Here is an 11,634-nt window from a genome sequence, read left to right as displayed (position 1 = left end):
CTAGCGTCCATACACTAGATTCCGATCCTGGGATCCTATAAGGAGGAATTTTTTTTTTGTATATTTAACTCGTAATAAGCATAACCACAAGATTACCCAATTCACAAAGATAACATCATCATCACATATCCACTAATATAATCATTTGAGTACAATGCTGAAAGGGAAATACATAAATCGAAAATCACGCTCCATAAGACCGCTGCAGGCTCCAAGCTCAACATTGCTGCAACCTAACATCACCTGCATGCATCTATCGTGCATAAGCTTATAGAAAGCTTAAAGGGTGGTGTAAGTGTGTGCATAAGGTAAGTGTCAAGTATCCAACGCAATGTCATAATCATACAATGTCAAAATAGGCGCAAGGTCATGAATCATACGTTATCAGAATAAGCAAAAATACTGACAAGTCCATGAGTCAAACAATATTAAAATACGCAATACAAATCAACTATACAAATGAGGAACAATATCAGAATACGCGATACAGATCAACTATACAAATGAGGAGTCATAACGAGTCAAATATCAGATGTCATATCTAAACCATATAAATGCAGAAATACAGGTAACCCAAAATGCCATATGCCGTGGATATAATGTAATATGCGGTGCGAATGAAATGACCATGCTGGAGTGTGAAGTTGGGATGATAGTACGTAGTATCGCAGGCTACGGGGTCCACCACAAAAGACTTCTATCCAAACTAGTCTCATACCTAAATTTGGATAGTCAGACTCAACGTAGTAAACTCCTGATCTCAGGTTAGTCGCGCGCCCAACCAAAATCTTGGCCATGCGAAGGTACACGTAACAAATAGTTGCGCACTACCAGCCCGAGTGGATAGTGAATGAATGATTGAATGAGTATGCAACTCCTACTCAATAAGTCCACATATCAGTACGGTTCATCTCTGGGATAATTACCGGGGTTTAGTACACTCCAAATGGCACTGCCGCTCTCCCAGCCGCACAGTCCAAATGAGCGTAAGAAACCTCACTATCCGTCTGGCCAATAGTCTGCCAATACCTATCCGGCATGTCGATAGTGGACCCATTCACGAGCTGATCAAACTCAGCCTAGCAATGCCTCCTACGCTCAGGTGGGTAAGGCCACACCCCCTTCCAACCGACCATGACATAGTGGGAGACGCGGCCTCCTGGTATTCGGTACTCGGGTGCTCATGTATCCACTCGGTCTCGACGTTGGGGCATCCTCTGGTACCAAGAGGGTTTAGAAATTTTTACCCAAAGCCATCTATGGTAGCCTGATGCTAGAACAAATTTTTGGTGTCCCATCTGGCCATCCACGACATGCCTGTGGAGGCTACGGCTCTGATGTCGCTAGGGCGTACAGTAATCACAACACAATGCAAGATGCATGAGTCATACAATCCAGTCATACATCAATCCTGTGCATGTCGTGCACTCATGTGAGATAACCTCAGCCTATCAGGAAGTCTCATATCATCCTGCCCAATGACATATGCAATGGTCAATCACATCTCATAACAAACATGTAGATGATGCGATGGGCATGTATCATGATTCTACACTGTCACATACTCATAATCGGTATCGACAATGTGGACATTTAACCAACATTGCCCCCAAGGAATGGCCCATATAGAGCCAAACATATAATGGAACCATGGCCTCACACAAGGACCTAATATACAACACCATGGGCCTTACTCAAGGGCCACATATCCACAACAGGTGGGCCCTGCTCATGGGCCTCAAATACATGACATGTGGGCCCTACACATAGGTTTTGAATACATCAAATGGGTCATGCATCATGGGCCTAATACACATCACAATGGGCCTTGCCCATAGGCCACGAATACATCACAATGGTCTTGCCAAAGGGCCTCAAATACATAACAATGGGCCTCAACTACGGGTCGCATATACATCATATAGGTCTCGACAATCGGCCTTGGCAATCGAAATCGCCCTCAATAAATCGGAATCGGCTTCGATCGATAATCGGCCTTGAATACCTCACATTGATCCTCGCCCATGGGTCTTAAATACATCATAATGGGTCTCGCCCATGGGTCTTGAATACATCATATTGGGCCTTGCCCACAGGCCTTAAATGCATTTTAGTGGGCCTCACACGTGGGCCTCATATACAACAAGTGGGTCGCACTACTTGGGCCTCGAATACACAGCATGTGAGCCCTCATATACATTACAATGGGCCGCAACCCATGGGCCCTGAATATATCATAATGGGCCTTATTAAACGGGCTGGAAATACGTCATAATGGGCCTTACCAAATGGGCTGGAAGTGCATCTTAATGGGCCACGTCCCACGGCCTGATACACACCACAATAACCCGTATGACATGGTCCTAATACGCATCACTATGGGCCACAACCAATGGGCTTCAATACACAATAGGTGGGCCTTACACATAGGCCTTAATTATATACAACCGGTGGGCCTCAATTGCATTAAATCGGGCCTCACTCAAGGGCCATAGACATATCATATGCATCTCTCTTGGGCCACATCCCATGGGCTTCATACAAGGTTCTCATGAAACAGCCCATGGCCCACACAATAAATGGGCATTATCCACAATATTCTACACACTATGTTGGGCCCCAGGTAATGGCCCCAAGGCCTAAATACATCAAAATGGGCTATATGAGGGGTAGGCCATGACCCAAAAACATCATGAGTAAGGAGAACATCCTACTCATGCATTATGTTGGGCCTCATGGGCAACGCATATGCCCCAATTAAATAGCCAAGGTGTAACCAACATCCACCAATGTGTGCTTTACAAATCAACCCAAAACTAGGCAAGTTAGGTGGGCGGCAAAGATTGAGTCACATATATAATATTGGGCCCTTATGGGGTGGCCCATGAAATCCAACAAAATAGATGGGCAGCATGTGAAACATATACACTATAACAAGCCCTCATGAGGCAGCCCATGGCCCAAAGAACCGATAAACAGTGTGCTTCCTATACATCAAGGTGGGCCTCAAAACTGTACAATGAGCGGCCAATCATACAATAAATGGGGCCCTTACACATCATAAACGGGCCTCACCAAAAGGTGGCCAGCATGGATATGGTACATTCAATATGATGCGGCCCATTTGGAATATGGAGTCCAACTCATAATGGGATCCACGACCCATACACAATCTAGAAAATGGATGGATAGCATGAGCATAGAACTTATATATGGTGGGCCTCACAAGGTGGCCCACTACCCCCAAATGGGTGAATAGTATGGATATAACATACACCTCGTAGTGGGCCTCATAAGGCAACCCCATGGTGGGACGCCCTAGCCCAACACACATCCTGATGGGCGCCCACCTGATATTTGGACCTGCTACAGCTGTGTGGGCTCACACTACAAAGCGGCCCATATCACATCAACACCAATGGACCCCACACCGATGGCCAGCGTGAATTTACAATGCTCACAGAAAGATGGGCCATCTGGTGGGCGGTCAGCCCAACAGGACACTGGACCTATTGGATGGGCTGGATGGAATATAAGGTGGGCTTCATCAATAGGCCTCATACATTATCAATGAACCTCGGTTACATCAAATGAGTTGAATCAATCCAATGGGCCGAATCAAGTGGGCCGATCAAATGGTCGAATCAATTGGGCTGATACAAATGGGCCGAATCAAATGGACCGATACAAATGGGTCGAATTAATTAAGTTTCAAATATATCAAATAGACCGCACCGATGGACCTTCTATACATCAAATCGGCCCACCCTTATGTAATTGAGATCCGACCTATTTATAAGTTAACATAGAGATAGATGAAGCGAAAGCCAAAGATCAGCTTGAGTGGGAACCACAGTGCTCCTAAGAAGTTTAAATGGTGTATGTCACCATACCCCACTGTTATTGCAATTAGTGGGGTCCACTTGAACTTTGGATCTGACTCACCCATTTATCCCATGCCATAAAATGATCTCACAAACAGTTGGACGGTTTAGATATAACACATATATCATGGTGGGTCCCATAGATAGACGGCTTAGGTGAAACAGGTGGGACCCATGGATCTCGCTACCGCCGTATGTACAGCAGCTAGTGGTGGCGTCCACATAGCTGAAGCAGGTCCCACAGACCTGTTGACGTCAATAGAGTAGCTATACAGTTGCTGCACATGTAGCTTTGCTACCACAAAGAGGGCAGAGGTGGGTCCCATGTGGGGCTCACCATCAAATATATATATATATATATATATATATATATATAATAATAATAATATATATGAGATATATTAACGCCCAGGCCCTGAATGGCCTGGACGGTACATACATCAAGGTGTTGCCCAACACCAGGGGTGGGTCCCACCGTCCTTGGACGATGGATGTATCACACACATCATGGTGTGGCCCACCCAATGGCTGGATGGCGTGGATGGGTCCCACAGACCCGGTTTGAAGAGAAAAAAAACAAATTGCATAATGCTCCAAAACTTCTGTCAACCCAAAAAGGGTTTCAATGGTAGACGTCCAATCTCCACTGTTTCTGGTGATGTGGGCCACCTGAGCTCCACAAAAGGCTGATTTTTGGGGGGCCCACTGTATCAAAGGGAACCTACCAAATGCACGGAGTGAATTTTCTACCCTCATCACAGTGGGGCCCATGGCTAGGACCCAACGGCCCCTGGCCATTCAAGTCAAACAACGTAGGACGCTGCCTGCGCATCCTCAGGCAGTAGCAGCGTCGCGCTGCACATGTGTTATATATATATATATATTATTTTTTTAATTAGGTTTTTTCCTAGGTGGGGCCCACATCAGGGAAATCTGACCCAGCCATTGGTTTTTGTGGCTCGATACAGTCTAAATGAGCCCAATATTCAATGTGTTTTGGGGTGAAGAAACATCAAGGTAGATTTTAACGGTAAAACCACTATTTCCTAGGATATGGCCCGGTTGATTATCGGATTGCCCTCATTTTTCGGCTCAACGCCTAAAATAATCTGGGAATGGAATGGACGGCTTGGATTAAATTAATGCATCAAGGTGAGGCCTGTATGAATGACCCACCCAAAAATCTAAAAACCCACTGATGTTATATATATATATATATATATTTGGTTAGCTTGTTAGTACACACCCATGTCAGTACACGCACTCCATGTTAGCTAGCTTCACGTCTAGTGTCCAGGGACGCTGAATGGCATGGATAAACACAGCATCATGGTGGGTCCCACATGTATGTGGCCCACGCTTTATCAAGGTGGGTCCCACATGAACGTGGCCCACCTAATGGGTCTGATATTTGTGTTTTCTCATCATCCATAAGGTAGGGTCCACATGACTTAGATGGTTTGGATAAGACGTACATCAAGGTGGGGTCCATCCAAGTGGGCCACACATCACACAAAAATAAAAAAGAGAGAGAGAGAAGCACCCACCTCAAGATATTGAACTCCGCCTTCCTCCAATAAGTCTTAAAGCTCCAAGGAGGTTGATTTAACGGTCGAGATGGGGTTTGGTGGGCCGGATTAGTAAGGAGATTGGATGGGAGATGGCTAGATTTTTGGGTTGCTTGGACGTCCCAAACTTACAACAATGGAGGAAAAATGAAAAAGAAAGAGGGAGGGAGGGAGAGAGGTGATGGCAATTAATGAGTTTGACTTATGGGGAAAAGGGAAGGGGTGGTTGCTTGTAAGGAGTTAGGGCTAGGGGTAGGGTAGGGTGATGTCACCCCTAGGGTGATATCATAGTAATTATGTTTCTAGGGAAGTACAACAACAGGGATAGGTAAGTCCCGCGATCAAGCGATCAACGGCCGAGATAATGCATGGGCTAGATCTCATAATCTGAGTGTCATATTGACGCACGAGACGCGTCATCGGAACCGCGGCGACGGCACGGTCGCAATGACATTGGTCTCGGCTTGAGTCAGCTCAGGTTTACAGGATGTGACTCAAGAGCATGTGCAAATGTTATCTACGTGTCGCGGGTCGTCGAAATTCGACTGAGAGGACCGTGAAAATTTACGGAATGGTACGGGATAAGATATGGGTCTTATAGTTTGGATGGGGACACTCTCAGTACACTCTTACACTCACTTTCACTCTCTACTATCACTAATCAATTTCTATTTCTCACTAATCACTTTCTAAACTCATTAATAACCTTTTAAAGCATAGTCTCTCTTCTTTAATAGCTTTTGTCGAATTAAACTAAGTATATAAAAATGAGAGGGGTGGGCCTATATTTGTACAGGTTGGCCATGGTAATTTAGTAAATTATAACAACTTAGAGGGCAAACACCGCCACATGGTATGATCTAAATAATCGAAGGACATGTGACATCATGAATTCACTTTGATAAGTGGTAAAATAGTAATTTCACCCTTTAGGAGGATGGAATAGTGATTTTATCCTAAGTCGGCAATATGATCGTGCGCAGTTGGCAATTTTCCTTTGCCGCTATCGAGAGAAATCTTGAAAAAGATTCTAGTATCTATCCATATTTACGAAGATTTGAGCAGCAATGGGATTGCCGCCCATTCATATTTTGTGCACTTTTAGTCACAATGAGTGGTTGTGTGTGTGTGTGTGTGAAGGCTTTCAAGACTTTCCTTCACCAAAGATAGATCAAGTAGAGACCTTTTACTTTGAATAATCGATATAGTGTGGATATGAGACTAAAGAGTCCGATAAAAAGATATATTGTTAGCCTTAGCTTTGTGCCTTTTTAAAATTTGACATCATCTATATAGGAAGTAGATCCACCACATAAAATTGATTTTTTTTAGAAAAAAAAAAATACTCTTCCTTCTTTAAAAAAGCTCCAATTGGCTAAAGTAGTGGTTTCAATCAATATATATATATATATATATATATAGAGAGAGAGAGAGAGAGAGAGAGAGAGAGAGAGAGAGAGAGTATGAGTGAAAAAAGAGAAGGGGAAAGGCTTAAGAGAGGAGAAAAAGGTGTGGGTTGGACATATAAGGAGGTAGTAAAATCCAAACCATTGAAGGGCCTTTCACATTTAAAATCTAGAAAGAGATAATTAGTAAAATTGTGACCGTTGAAGAGTTTTTGCAAGTAAAATCTGGATCATAGCTTACTAGCCACATGACTCTAAATTACTTAATTTCCTTTACTTGTCCATGAAAATACATTCTTCTCATGTCCCCAATAAAACCAAAAGCTCAAGTCTCCAAAAAAGATAATCGCATAGGTAAAAATGTCCATAAATACTCGCATTATATATAGCAAAGTTACGTACTTTTTCTTTGCTTTTAAATTACTATGGAAATTTCTCATCTGTTACCCTTTATCAATCGGCATTAGAGGAATCTCATTAAATGGTATGAAATGGCTCGCGTGAGGCATGCAACTAGAGAATCTAAATATTGTAGACTATAGTTTGAAAAGTCATCACACCTAATGTTCACCACGATTACTCGAAGACTGAACTCGAGTTGAATAAACATGTAATAATTACATGTTTAAAAAAATTAAGGATCTAAGCATATATTTAATGTAGTAAAGTAATATAAAATATAAATTTATCAATAAATCACTAAATGGTATGTTGGTTAAATTTATTTTTACCATAATAGAATACTCTTCTCTCTTTTAAATCTTATTAATGTTCAAACTATAACTCACAAAGAGTTTCCCAATTACTAGGATCAAAATCTCCACGGAGAGTTTCAAATGGACCCAATGAGGTTTAGAATTATGATGTAGATTATTTGATGAAAAGCTCAAATATTACAGATATATTAGCTACTCAGCCGAGGTTGACAAGGCTCCCACACACATGCGGGATTAGATTAGTTATCTTCTTCTACTTTTCTTTCTTTTGGAATAAAGAATTACATCGACTCAATTTCATAACTAATCTATTAAGGGATGGTTAAAAATAGGCATTTAACAAACAAATGTCTAGTAATAAGAGATAAGATCATTCAATTATTCTACTTTTAAGATGACGAACTACTTAAGTTGTTTGGATGCCTACAACTTTTAAGTTATAAATAAATTTTTCTAGAAGGCTTAAATGTTGCATGTCTGGATATAAGTAGTAAGTTATTTATAAGTAGCTTTTGTATTTGTGCAATATGTAAGTTGCTTATAAGTAAAATGTTGTGTTTTCACTTCAAATAGAACTCGAATTATGGAATCATTCCAAAATATTATAAGCACATAAGAAACCTTGACACGAAATACATTATTGGGTTGAGCCTATCTAGATAAATATTTAAGCTTATTCTAAGGCTAAACCAATTATCAACTAAGCCACAAAAGTGGGTTTACATATTCAACATGCCCGCAATGTAGAGTAATAACATAATATAAGCAACAAGGAAATTAGAAATATAAATAATAAATCCAAAAGCCTTTATTATTACAATCCATTACCAATAAATAAAGTGTGTCAATCAAAATATTTATTTCAAAATTATCTTCTTTAACCATATATCTCTAGCTAGGGTTCACTCTATCAAGGAACATATTGGCTAAATGTGGTCATTCTGTAAGGAATGGGTATGTCTTAGCTATACATAATTTTCTCATCGATGATTATCAAATTTCTCCAACTGATCACAAAATTTTCATCATTTTTTATTTAAATAAGATCTATTTGTCTATTGATTTGTAGTGGCCATCAAATTTTTACATGACACTTGCTATAAGAGTAGGTTCTTATTCATTAGCTTCAGAGTAGAGGTTTCTACATATGGTTAATCATTTCCTTTAGAGTATTCAGGTTGAGGTTGTCTTGTTCATATATGCATCATCCATGGTTGCAAATGGTGCATATGATTTGGAAGGACATGAGGGTAATGGAATGCCATTCATATAGTGAGATACCATTCATGTAGTGAGATGACAATGTGATATCTTCTCCTAGAGCTTTTTAACTGGAGTACATGTTGTATTACCCATAACAAAATCATGTCAACATATAATCTTGAACTCTTTTAATAGTGAGAATAGCTTCTTTTTTAAAAAAATAAAAATAAAATTTGGACTTCAAATTTTGTATGTAAAACACAAAGAATTTTAAGATTTGAAATACTCCTCACAAGTATCTTATGAAAAATATGTTAAACATTAAATATTTTTTAATTCATGTTAATAAATTTAGCTCAAATTTCTATTTCGATAGTAATACATTTTCTTTTCCCAACCTAATTGAAACTACTTTTTCTCATTGTGATTTCATCAAATAATAATTTTTTCTCGGTGTTCGTAACTAGTTCATACACTTATCAACAATCACATGCATACAAAATGTATTTTCCACCATTTTTTCGATTTTACTCATAATAGCTTCTTAAAAAAGCTTTATTATGCTTTTTCTCACTTACTAGATTAATATGTTTGTCATGCATTTATCTATATATGAAGTCCAATTAATTTGTGTCTTTCAACCGTTGTTGCTTGCTCTTCAATGTTGTGACATGCATTACAAAATTACATATTTGCAATATATATATATAAGGTAAAAATGGTGTTAGGAATGTTACATAAAATGCAAAAATACAATAATGCATTTATATATCAAGTAACAATAAGTTTATAATTATTTACATTTTTAAATAAACATTTAAAAATAATAATAATTAGCCAATATTCTATCCTGATTTATAACTTACTCAAATATACAAACCATTGGATGTGGCCCACTCAATAAGGTCATTTCTATTATGTGAAAGCCACTTTATTTAGGCATATCTGAAGTATCGTAGCTTTATTCAATCAAGTCATTGTAATATTTCTGTTTGTGCTGTGATAGTATTGTTGTAATGTTCCGGATTTTATAGCTCAAGTCTAGTACTCGTTTTCCGAAATCTCAAGTGTTAACTTTCAAGGATAGCCTACATTTCACAATAATTTTTAAAAAAAAATTTTCTATGATAAGTGGCTACCCATAGGGCTTATACAAACTAATGTCTCAAGTCATTAAAAAATTACATAAAAAAAGACTAAACTGATATAAATGAAAAATAGAATCTAGAGTCATTAGATCATCCAATTCCTCATACTTCGCATGAACGCCAACCTGCATATCATCTACGTATCATGCACCAACTGAATATGTTTTGATAGCATTAATGACTATCCTACTAAGGTATACCCCTTAAGATTTATCAAACTATCACAATAGTTACACATAGTTTGCTAAAATAGGTCTACACTAAACTATTCATAAAAATCATAATAAATGATATTACAATCCATCACATTAGCCAATGATAGTTTTAAAATGATGGATGATCTACATTAAAGGTGGGTCTACATGATAGACAATCCACATCCAATGTTTGATATGATGGATGACCCACATCCAAGGTGGCCCTGCATGATAGTAGCCAAAATGGGAGGTGAGCCTTGGAAGGTGGTGGTCCACAGTAAAGGTAGGCCCCACACAATAATGATTCACATTAAAGATAGACCAAGGTGGGCCCAATGCAATGAATGATCCATATCAAAGGTTGGCCCTAAATGATGGGCAATGGTTATTAAGGAAGAGATCATGAAACAACCACAACTAGTCTACTGGAATGAAAGATATATATATATATATATATATATATATATATATATATATATATATATATATATATATATATATATATATAAAGTGTATAAAAAAAAGATAAGAAAAAGGATGAGAAATTAACGAAAGAGATTTAAAACTTATGCTGGAAACCAAATATATATTTTTGCCTTTTACCCTATAAGTATGTTGTGTATCAAACATACTTATCTAGTGAATAAATAAAACCAAAATAAGCCATTTGAAATATAAATAAGGTGCATTGGATTAAATGGTAAGGAATTGCATTAGATAGAATAAATATCATTATTGCACAATAACTGCATGTCTAGAAATACAATGTTATTTTCATCATCCTATCTCATGTTTGTAATCAAATTCTTCCTTTAAGAAAAATATGATATTAAGTGCACCATGGAATTGCAATCAATGAATAAGATTTCATAGCTAATGCCAGCCACCTATATGCGTATACAGCTCAAATGTCACATGTAAAGGGTGTATGTGTATGGCCAACGTGGATAAAGCACATGCATCAGTGTAGGGCCCATAGATACAGTGAATTTCAAAATTCACCAGAGATCCTACAGTATCCTACCGTTAGTACTTAGATTGATCCAATTCTCCCGTTGTTTTCAAATGGTGGTTAAGATTTACATGTTGTTTGGCATTGTTTTTTGCACTAGGTGAGCGAGTGTGGCAGAATTGAAATTGTGGCTTCAATTTAAATCAAACAACAATGACCCCAAGTGCCAAGAGAGGCAGACACGTAATGTATAACCGATGTCTAAAGAAATTGGTCGCCTATTTAGCTACTCACTCAGTGTGTAAAATTGGATCATGCGATATTCAGAGGGTGGAGTTCGTCCTCTGATGATGGGTTACAACTTTGCTTTTCGTACAAAAGGACTTTTCGATATAGATCATAATGAACTGGAAAAGAGATCCTTATAGTCAGTCGCGAAGAATAGTTGAAGAACAACTTTCCGATGGATGAACTGAATTCAGTGCACGAGCGTAAACTCAAATTATAGCTAGAGCTTACTCGCTATTCGGTTACTGCTACAGATTACACTACGAAATGTA

This window comes from Magnolia sinica, chromosome 2 (assembly GCF_029962835.1).
Source record: "Magnolia sinica isolate HGM2019 chromosome 2, MsV1, whole genome shotgun sequence".
Taxonomy (NCBI): domain Eukaryota; kingdom Viridiplantae; phylum Streptophyta; class Magnoliopsida; order Magnoliales; family Magnoliaceae; genus Magnolia; species Magnolia sinica.
The sequence above is the reverse complement of the archived record's forward strand: the minus strand, read 5'-3'. Positions refer to the sequence as shown.